This window comes from Vombatus ursinus, unplaced genomic scaffold (assembly GCF_900497805.2).
Source record: "Vombatus ursinus unplaced genomic scaffold, bare-nosed wombat genome assembly UNPS02009205.1, whole genome shotgun sequence".
In the NCBI taxonomy this organism is placed as follows: domain Eukaryota; kingdom Metazoa; phylum Chordata; class Mammalia; order Diprotodontia; family Vombatidae; genus Vombatus; species Vombatus ursinus.
This window is the reverse complement of record NW_020948983.1, coordinates 29,748,184-29,759,065: the sequence shown is the minus strand read 5'-3', so window position 1 is coordinate 29,759,065 and position 10,882 is coordinate 29,748,184.

Sequence of the window (10,882 nt, the reverse complement as noted above, 5' to 3'; positions counted from 1 at the left end):
TCTTTGAAGAATAAGAAATAAACCAAGATTTCCAGAGTCAGGAGCCTGCCTGGGCCCTGCTGTTGTGGCCTAAATTATTTTGTGGACCAGCTTGTATTGGGGTTGATCTGGCTTTCTGTCCCCTACCCACTGCCTCCCCCCCTTCCACCGCCACCCATCACCCCCAGAGAGATGAGGCCAGATTCCAGAGCAGCAGAGGAGTTACCAGGGAAATAAGAGCTAATGGGAAGGGCACAGCAAAAGACTTGCTTAGAATGACCTACAAACTTGAGGTAGAGGCTTAACTAGAATGAGGCACAGGTCACGCCCCTAATAAATCCTTAACTCAGAGCCCTTCATTCTCCCCATCCTAGAGTTGCCAGGGCCTGAACTATGAGCGGCTAAAGACGAAACCAGGAAAGAAAGGGCACAGCAATAAGGGCACAGTGCACTCTGTTTTCTTTGATTTTTTTTTTAGGTAGTCTTTTCACTTTCCTTTCCTTCCAGGATTTTGTTTATTAGTTCTCCCTGTCCTAAGTCTCCCCTGAATATACCTTGAAAATAGAATGATAAGTCCCATGAAGGCAAGGACTGTAGATTTTCTTCCTCCCTAGTTACCTAGTGATTTACTCAGGTACTCCCTAGTTTCCTAAACAATATGTGCTCGATAAATGAAAATGAATGATGAGGATGAATGGAATGGGTCACATAGAGAGAGTAAAAAAAAGTCATTGAATCTTCAGGAGAGTTAAATCACCTAGTATTTTCTATAAATCTTCCAAATCAACAATCTATCTTTTTTTCACTTAGTAACAACCTCTCAGTCTTGAACGTTTATAAGATAACCTTCCCACATCTTCTTTCCTAGACCCAGAACCACTATGCTTCAGTTGTCATGGTAGCAAAAGTAGAATTCTCACTGGCACCAACCACAGAGTTCTGCTTAAGTACAGGCATCTGGGGTCATCCGAGTATGGGGCAGGCAGAAACAGACTGGCTTATGTGCAAAGTAGGAGAGACAATGTGGGACAGTGAAAAGAACCCTAGGATTGGGGGCTAAAATGCCTTGATCCAAGTTCCAACTCTTCCACTTATCGGCTATGAGGCTTTGGGCAAGTTACTGTATCTCTCTAAGTCTTAGTTTCCTTTTCTGAAAAATATTGATAACATTTGTGCAACCTCCCATATGGGATTATTGGGAAGATAAAGCACTAAATTAAGTTGTTATTGTTTGGTGAACAAGAGGAGTCAAGGACATTTATAATAAGTGCCATTAGTAACTAGTTTCATACTTAGGTCGAGTTCCAAGAACTATTCTCCAATTCAGTCCTATTCACAATTTCCTACCCCCCTGCTATCTTGGATCTATTGTACCAAACCCCTCATTTCCTCAATTTTATAGCATCCCTGCTACTCTCTGAGGTAATATGCACATACACATACAACATAGAGTCATTTTAAAAAATTTAACTTTTTAAAAAAAATATTAAAAATCTATTTTTCTCTCCCTCCCCTAGCCCACCTACTTACTTCCCTCCCAGATGTGCTTCTGACTCTTTAGACTATGACTCAGCTGTCTTCTCACCCAGTAGTTGCCCTCCACCTTGTTGTCTCCCCTTCTACCATTAGTGAGTTCCTCCCAGGTGCCTCCATCTTGGGGGACAGGCTGAGGCAGACCACAGTTCATTCTTCTCCTGGCTAGGCTACTCTAGACTTTACCACCAAGACTCATCTGCCTTCTTACTCTGGAACTTCCCTCAGAGCAAGTACTTTCATTCTCTCTCCTCCCTTTTCAATTCCCTTTTATGTTTTATCTTCCTCCATTAGAACATAAGCTTCTTGAGGGCAGGGAATATTTCTCTTTTTGTTTGTATTTATATCCCCAGTGCTTAGCACAGAACCTGGCATGTAAGAAGCACTTAATAAATGCTTATTGCCTGCTGCCTCCCCCCCATCAAAAAGAAAAGAAAAACAAAACCCTTGTAACAAATAGGCATAGTCAAACAAAACTAATTCCTATATTAGTCATATCCAAAAATTCCATGTCTAGTTTGCACCGTGAGTCCATTACCTCTCTGTCAAGAGATGTTCAGTATGTTTTATCATGGGTCCATTGGAATAATGATTGGTCATTCCATTGATCAAAATTCTTAAGGCTTTCACAGTTGGTTTTCTTTACAATGTCCACAGATTCACTTTGACCCCAGCCTTTAACAGCTATCCCAACTAACTTCTCACTGCCTTCAACCATAAATTTTTAGAGCAACAAAAGAGTAGTTTCCAGGTTGGTAGATAAACTCTCCTAGGCTAGTGTGACTGCTGCTTGTATCTTTCCACCTTAATAATACTACAGAGTCCAAATATTAGGTTAGAGTATGAAGTAAGGCAATATAAACCCCCTCCCTTTTTTTCAATTCCAACATATTTTAGTTGTATTATTACTCATTTTAGCATTTAATTCTCCATATAGTTATTCTTTCCACATCACAACTTTCCTCATCGCAGTTTTGCTATATCATGGGTTGGCATAAGAAATTAAATGGGAATTTGGGGGGAGTTTTGCTGAAGCCACAGATGACACGTGAAGGCCAGCAGATGACCCAGAGCCTATGACCAAATGAGTAGTTTCCAGGTTGGTAGATAAACTCTCCTAGGCTGATGTGGCTACTGCTTATATCTGTAGAGCGACAAATCATAAGAAGGGAATATTAAAGTAGCTTGAGTCAGTATGGTAGACTAGGAAGGTTTGGAGTCAGAATTCTCTGGGTGTTTGTCCCCTCATCTGTAAAATAATGGGGTGGATTTGGTAACCTTTAAGGTTCATTCCTGCTCCAAAATTCTATGAGCTTATGAGCTACAATACTACAATAGACTTCTCTGTTGCACTCAGCCTGCTCTTCTGAGTTCATCTTAACCAGAGACCCCATGCAAAAATATTCCCCTAGAATTTTCGGGGGTCTAGGGTCTGAGAATTGTACCCCCTATGTCACTTGTTCATGGTACAATCAGAACAGGGATTCTTAACCTTTCTTGTGTCATGGACTCTTTTGACAGTCTGATGAGCCTATGAACCCCTTTTCAGAATAATCTTTTTGAATCAATAAAATTAAATACATATCATTACAAGGGAAATCAAGTATATTAAAATAGTTATGAAAATATTTTAAAAAGACAAAAGAAAACAAGTTCACAGACCTGAGGATCCTTCACTGCACCACCCAGCCCTTGACTATCCATATTGGATATCTCTCTGCTATGAAGAGCGATGTTTTATTGCTTTAAAAATATGTGCATCTACAAAAAGGCATACTGAACACTACTTTCTGTTGTGTCCCCACCCTATGAGTTGTCCTCTGGGCTATTCCCTGATTTGTCTATCCAGAGTTTTGATTCTCAGCCTGTTCCTACCTCTTTTCCAGCCACAACAGAGGCTTATCTGTGTCTACTGTGGACAACATGAGAAATATGGGGAAAGAATCTTTAGGGATCTGGGGGAATATTTAAAATTCAGCCTGACTAGGTGTACCCTTTATGGTCAGATCAAAACTAAAACACATGCCAGAACATGAAAAGCTCCTAAAGCAAACAAAAGGTGCTCAATATACAGATACTCTGACCCTAGGGTCATATAGCTAGTGTCAGAAATATGTTTTCCCTCCTGACTTTAAGTTAGGTGTCCCAGTGGATCAAGATCTGCACTCAGGGTCAGGGAGATCTGAGTCTGAATCCTGTCTCAGACACTTACTAGTTATGTGACCCTGAGCAAGTCACTTAACCTCTCTGAGACTCAGTTCCCTCATCTGTAAAATGAGGGAATTAGACTGGATTACCTTTCCGGCTCTATTTATGATTCAATAATCTATTAGACCACAATGACTGTTTTAGTATGGATGGGACAGCAACCCTGGAAGCCTAGCCTCTGCTCACAAAAGCCTTCAGAGTACAAGCCAAGGGCCAGAAGATCATTGGTTTTCTCCTTGAATGGGACATCTGTTCAAGGACATTCAGTGAGATTGAAAAAAGCAGCCACCTGTGAAATGCCATGTTCTGTGGAGGAAAACAAACCATTTCTGTGCCAGGGGGTGGTTCATTTCCCACCCTTGGATACTGTCATTCTTGCCCTGTGTCATGTATAGCTATGTGTGTATGTAAAATATGTGTATATATATTTATACATAAATAAACAATGTGTATACATATATATGAAGAGAAAGATGGAAGGAGAGAGAGTTACCTCTCCCATAAGCCCCACCTTCTCTGTTCAGCTCTGTTCTCTGGGCTACTCTTCTACTGCTTCTCCCTTTCTCTGCACCCCTACCCCTCTCCACCCAGCTCAGTAGTCCTGCCATGTAGTTCCAAGATGGGGCAGCATATGGCTTTAAATCTAGATTCTATGCTCTCAAAGATGGTCAAGGAAGCATCAGGAGTCCCAAAGCCTGAAGTTTTTGGAATTCCCGAAGGAAGAGTGAAGCCTGTGTGACCATCGGGCACCAGCATTTGAGGTTTCCCTGCTGGGGGAGTCTAGGAGATAAAGGCCTTATGGTCCTATGTCCATCCCTCTTGGAGCTTAACCAGAGAACATGGGGACTTCTCACTCCTGGGCTGGAGGCGGCTTCCACCCTGACTGAGAAGGTCAGGGACATCTCCTGGTCCCAGTCAGGAGGCCAGGCTTGTTCCCACATTACCACATGAATAGGGGCACAAGCCCCCACTGTCCACTCAAGCAAACAATTTGGCTAGCAAATTGACATAATTACAAGAGACAGAGAGAAAAGAAAGGCAGTCCCCTCCCCCGCCCTCCAGAGGGCCTGGCTCCTGCTGAGTTCCTTAGAGCCTTTGTGAGCCTCAGTGCTCAGGACTGATTAGAAATCGTGTGCCCTTTTCAAGAGCCTTAAGTGATTGGCTGCCTTAATCTGATTACAATTTACAGAACTCCTTCAGAAGGCTCTGAAGGGCCGTTCACACACACACACACACACACACACACACACACACACACACACACACCCCAGCTCAAGCATATGTATTCTCAGCACCCACCCTCCTCCTACTTACAAGAGCTACACTGTCTCTCATTCTCTTTGTGACACCCCTCATCCTGTTCAGGTGCACCCAACTGAGAATCCCCTTACCCACAGACACCCTTCTTCCAAGTCTCTCTGCCATGGTGAACATGGACCCAGTCACTGAGAGTTTCTAACTCAGACTTCCATACACATACACATATACATACACACATAAAGAATTCTCCCAACTTCCAACATACTAGGTCCCCCAATTTTCCTGAAAATAGAAAGGTCCAATCCTCATGCCAGCAGCAGGACACTTGCAGAACACCCATACCAACAGGCATACAACAGAGGAGGTAGCCTTCCCTCACTCTGCTCAGCTTTCCAACTTCCTGCTCTATGTTGTTTTCTCCCTTTTCAGAATGTGAACTCTGGGAGGGCAGAGATCCTGTTTTTGCCTTTCTTTGTATTTCTGGCACTTAGCACATGTGGTGCCTGCCATATAGTGCTTAATAAATGTTCTAGTTATCTATCAATGGATAGAATGCTGGGCTGGGAATCAAGAAGGCCTGAGTTCAAATCTAGCCTGACACTTACTAGCTGTGTGGCCTTAGGTAAGTCACTTAATTGCCATCTGCCTCAGTTTCCTCACCAGTAAACTGGAGATAATGAAATCACTTGACCTCCCAGAGTTGTTGTGAGGTTCAAATGAAATAATATTTAAGTGCTTAGCACAGTGCCTGGCACATAGTAGGCACTGTACAAATGTTAGCTATTATTATCATCATCATCATCATCATCTATCTACCTACCTATCTTTATTTTTGCCAAATCATCTGGCTCAGAGCAAATGTTTTCTCTGAAATTCTCCCAACCAGGTTGACAAAGGCAATGCCCTCAAGCTCTGCTAATAGTGCAGAGTGAGCTGCCCTTTAGGGATCAGACCTGTGATCTGAGGCCACCTGCCTGCCTATTAACCATGGGATTAAGAGACTTTCTTTCTCTTACCACCTCCTCAGACCCACTATCAGCTCCACCTCACACTCCTGAGGAGGTGGCCATATTTACATGAGTATTTTTTTTCTGCTCCTTGGGCCAGGAGCTCCCAGGAGATTATCCATGGGGCCAGCAGGGCCCTGGAGACCACTTGAACACATTCTGTTCCAGTCTCTCCCCCCTTGGGAACTTGACTCAAGGGAGCTTTGGTCAATGGCTTCAGCCCTCCCCATCCAATTTGTACCTCTTAATCCCCTGGGCCTGAGGCCTACAATGGCATCTTTTCCCACACTTCCTTCTGGTTCACAATGATACCAACCAGCCTCTCACTCGTGTTGCCCCTCCCCTCCACCTCCTCTTTCCCCCACCACAGTACTACCCCCAAAAAGGAATACAGTGATAGTGGAGGAAAGGAAAGAGGAATGAGAAAGTCAGGCAAAGGACTACAGAAGAGCAAAAAAGGATGAAGCAGTGTCTAGCATAATGGCTTAGGATTCAATAAATGAGGTGAATTAATGAGTGGATTGAAGGAGAATTAGGGATGGGGAAGAAAGGAGGTAAAGAGAGAGGAAGAAGAGAAGAATCAGAGAGCGGAAGGTGGGATTCAGGCATGGCCCTGAGCCAACTAACTCCATTATCTTATCTCCCAGGGCTGGGACAAGCATTTAAGAATATCATGATTGCAATATGGTGCCTTATTACAACACTCCCAATACTGGCGTCATTGCCACCAGGAGGTGGAAGATGGAAGATGGAAGCTGCTACCTGAGCCTTCCAGTCCGAGTGGAGGTGTGACAGTGACTGTGGTGAGGAACCTCTGGGGAATGAAGGAGCAGCATCTCCCAGGGCTGGACTATTCTCCAGCTATTATTATAGTTCCTATAGGTCTTCCCATGACTATTCTCTATTTCTTCAACTGCATAACTTTTAGGAAAGCAGTTCAGAATCCTGAGAGATTGCTTCTATCCCTTGGTCCCTGTTAGGCTTCAGGGGATCTGGTTAAGCTAGAGACCTTCCGTTCTTCTGGGCCTCGATCTCTGTTACCTCTCAGCATAAAGTAGGCGAATAGGATCTCAAGGCCACCAGCATTCTTTCCACTGTACTGAGATGATAAGTTTTAAGATCATTTCCAACTCTCAACTCTATGTGCAGTGGGCAGATGCAAAAAGAAAGGAAACGTCTAATTTGCCTATGAACCTTAAACCTTTAGAGTTATTGATAGACGAGACAATCCATCTGTTCATCAGTACAGAGTATTGTCTTCCCTTCCAGCTATTCTAGACCCTTCTAGAAATCTCCGAACACTTTTCCCACCACAAATCTCTCAGACAGGCCCCTTCAGGTTGAGGGATGCCTGGCTTAAAATTTATCCAAGAGAATAGCTTTCAGGGGCCTTTCCTTTCCTTCTTTTCTTTGTTTCTGAAAGGGAGTGTGGAGAAGTGGCAAATATCAGACTAAGTTAAGAGTCAAAAGATTTGGGCTCCAGGACTGTCTTTGCCCCTTTACTAAGCAATGTGACCTAGGCAGGTTTACTGTCTGAGCTTCACTCTCTTCTGTTTAGGTACAGTGCTATAGAATGAGGCCTGGACGTAGATCGAGTCAACGTGGTTTGAATCCTAACTCTCATTTATTATTATGTGACATTGCACAAATCACTTTAAAGATAGGTGGTGTAGGATTTAAGAGCAGCTAGGTAGTACAGTGGCTAGTACATTGGGCCTAGAGGCAGGGAGACTGCTCTTCCTGAGTTCAAATCCAGCCTCAGATACGTGCTAGCTGTGTAACCTTGGGTAATTCATTTAACCTTGTTTGCCTCAGTTTCCTCATATGTAAAATGAGCTGGAGAAGGCAATGGCCAACCACTCCAGTATCTTTGCCAAGAAAACCCCAAATGAGGTCATGAAGAGTTGGATATGACTGAAACAATGACTGAACAACAAATAGGGCAAAAGTCTAGCAGCTTCATGAGGCCCCTCCAGCACTCCGTGTACACTGGGAACCAGATTAAAATGTAATTGGGAAACAGTTAAAATAAATAAAATACAATAAAATCTAGATAATATTGAATTTTAAAACTAAACCAATATGTAACCATGAGGGATCCTTTTGTGCTAATTAGCAGACCCCACTTCTTTTTTAATTTGACACCACTAATATAGAGTGCCGCAGTTGGAGTCAGGAAGACCTCTCCAATCTTCCTACCATACGGGATAGCTGTGTGACCCTGGACAAGTCATCTAATCTTTCTCAGGCTCAATTGCAAACCTCGAACGAGAAGGAAGGACAGACAACCACCACTGCCATCCCTCGGGGTCTCAGTTTCCATGTCTGGAAAGTGAGAATCAATAATCCTTTCCCTGCTGACCTCAAAGAAACTGTTGTGAGGAAAGCCTTAGTTAAAACTTAAGGGGCTACACAAATGTGCATATTGCAACTAATAAGACGACTATGGATGCTTGCCCCGCCTACTTCACAGGGCTGTAGCTGAGCTCGGATCAAGTGAAACTGCGCGTGTGAAAGGGCTTTGAAAATGGTAAATTACTCTATGGACGAAATTATCTGTGGGTGATTAAAAAAAATCCCCAGGCTCTGGCCCGTCTGCCCTTCTCCTGGAGCCTGGGGGCAGCGGGGCAGTGAGCTGGGGGGTGGGGACCGGCCCCTCACAACCCCCTGGAAGGGGCTTTCCCAGCCCTTCCCCAGCCGGGGAGCTCCGGGGGCCTGCATCAGCTGAAATCAAAGCCATCTCCCCGCCTGCCGCCTGCCGAATCCCTCCGCGGCACCCCTTTGTGAGCCGCCCCGCACCTCCTCCTTTGTCACAATGTTTTTCAATTCCGAGAAGCAAACTGTCCAATTAGAGCCGGGGCCTCTTGCTTCCATCTTTGCCGACGTTTAATTAACATGCCCCTCCTGGCAGCTGCTGACAAGTTCCAGAAACATGTTGTAAAGGGTTTTTGTCTTTACCCAGCATGGAAAATGAGGGGTGTTACATCTCCAGGAACATGAATAGGTTACGTTTCAAATACCTCCTCAGGTGCAAGGAATAAAGTGCTTTTTTTAAAAAGGGAGGCGGTCTTTTGCTCGTTCCGCGCTCAACACCCCCTCCCCTGGGGCAGATTTAGGCTATTGAGATCTTGGTCTCCTCCAAATGACGTGCCATTGAGAACAGTTGTCCTGCTTATGAGCAAGAGATAAACAAGGTTGGGATAAGGGTGTGGGGGTGGGAAGGAGGTCTTTGAAGAAATTGACCAGGAGAGGCTGTCTCCCATCCCCATCCCTTCCGAGAGAATTTCAGAAATGGGCTAGGTGGAGGGCATGGTAGGTAGGATCTTTCCTACAGGCTAGGTTCCCTGGGACAACATCCCTGAGACGGGGAGAGCTGAGAATTACTGACTCAAGTAGTCTAGAGTGATGGTTGCGGTGAGGATGGGAGAAAGCGAGTGTATGTGGGGGGGTGTGCGTGGTGAAAGTGATGGACTAATGGGAACTAAACAGCTCAGCCATAGCCTCAGAAAATATCTACAAAGCTACATTTCACCTCTTTCCTGGACCTCCAGCTCTCCACTAATTTCCTCCACTCAGTAGTCCAATTTGACTGTAAAGCCCAGACCAAGATGGCAGCAGAACTGTATAGATTGAAGGAGGGTTCAGGTTCAGAAACCCTCAGAATGAGGCTGAGTTGTTCTCAGAGGGTCAAGTAACACAGGAAAACTCCAATTCCTTTGGGAGAAAGGACCCAAGTGTAGGGGACAAGAACACAGGAAGGAGGAAGGAGAAGGCTTATTTTTGAATAAGGTGGTGGACAAATCTCATGGAAAAGGAATGGAAGTGAGCTTAACAAAGGGGATACTATAGGAGAAGAGTCCTGGGAGCTGACTGATTGCAAGCAAACCCCCAAATTCATGTGATTCTTCTTCAAAAGGAGGTGTCTTATTAGAATCTTCCCAGAGCTCATTTCTGATCATGCTGCCACTTAGAGACAAGGGTGGGGAGAAACAAGGGGTGTTCCTAAGACTGAGGTAGGAACCAGTCAGAAAATATTTGTGAGGGAAGGTGATTCTGGGTTATCAATACCACACCCTGTCCTTCCCCAGGACAACCAAGGATATGTCCTTTGCTACACAGACCCTTTCCATGAACCAAATCAAAGACCCTTTGTCTCTACCCTCTGCTGCTGCAATGAGGGAAAAAAGGAATACAACTCTGACTTATCTCCCCTTTCCTCCTCACATCATCCTCTGAAGTTTTTAAGGACCAGGAAAATGGGGGAAGAGGCTGGGTTGTAGCATCCCAGATCCTTAAAGGCATTCAGATTAGAGGCAGAAAGAGGGAGGATTCTGGGGTTTCACTCTAAATTCACCTATTGAACCAGCCTTCTCTTTTCTGGGCTGAATTTGTTTTCTTGGTGTCTCTAGGAAGGTTTTAATCCTAGAACTAGAGGGCAAAATGCTTGAGTCCTACCCCTGGTTCCATCATGAAGCCCTTTAAATCTACTCCCATAGAAGGCTTCACACTTTTTGCAACGGACGTCACGGCCATTTTATTCTTTCAGGCTGGCATCAACAGCAATACAAGATGAAGAAGTAGGGTAGGCAGCAAGCAGGGGGACTAGGGAAGTGGAGTGTGAGGCATGAGCTGGCAGGCATAGTGGCTTCACTGTCTGCTTGTCTCTTCTGCAGAACCCATCCAGATTATCAGCCCAGAAAAACCCCTGCTCCCAATGAAGCTTGCCCATTTTCCTCCCCTCCCTTACAAAAGGAAGACCCAGGCCCTGGCTGCCCACTCCCATAGGTCCTATAACCTAAACATAGACCCCCTGGTTCCCATCCCTCTAGAACCCAATCTCAGGTTTCTCCCCCCCCCCCCCCTTATCTGTTCCTCTTCCTCTGTACTCAGACTTC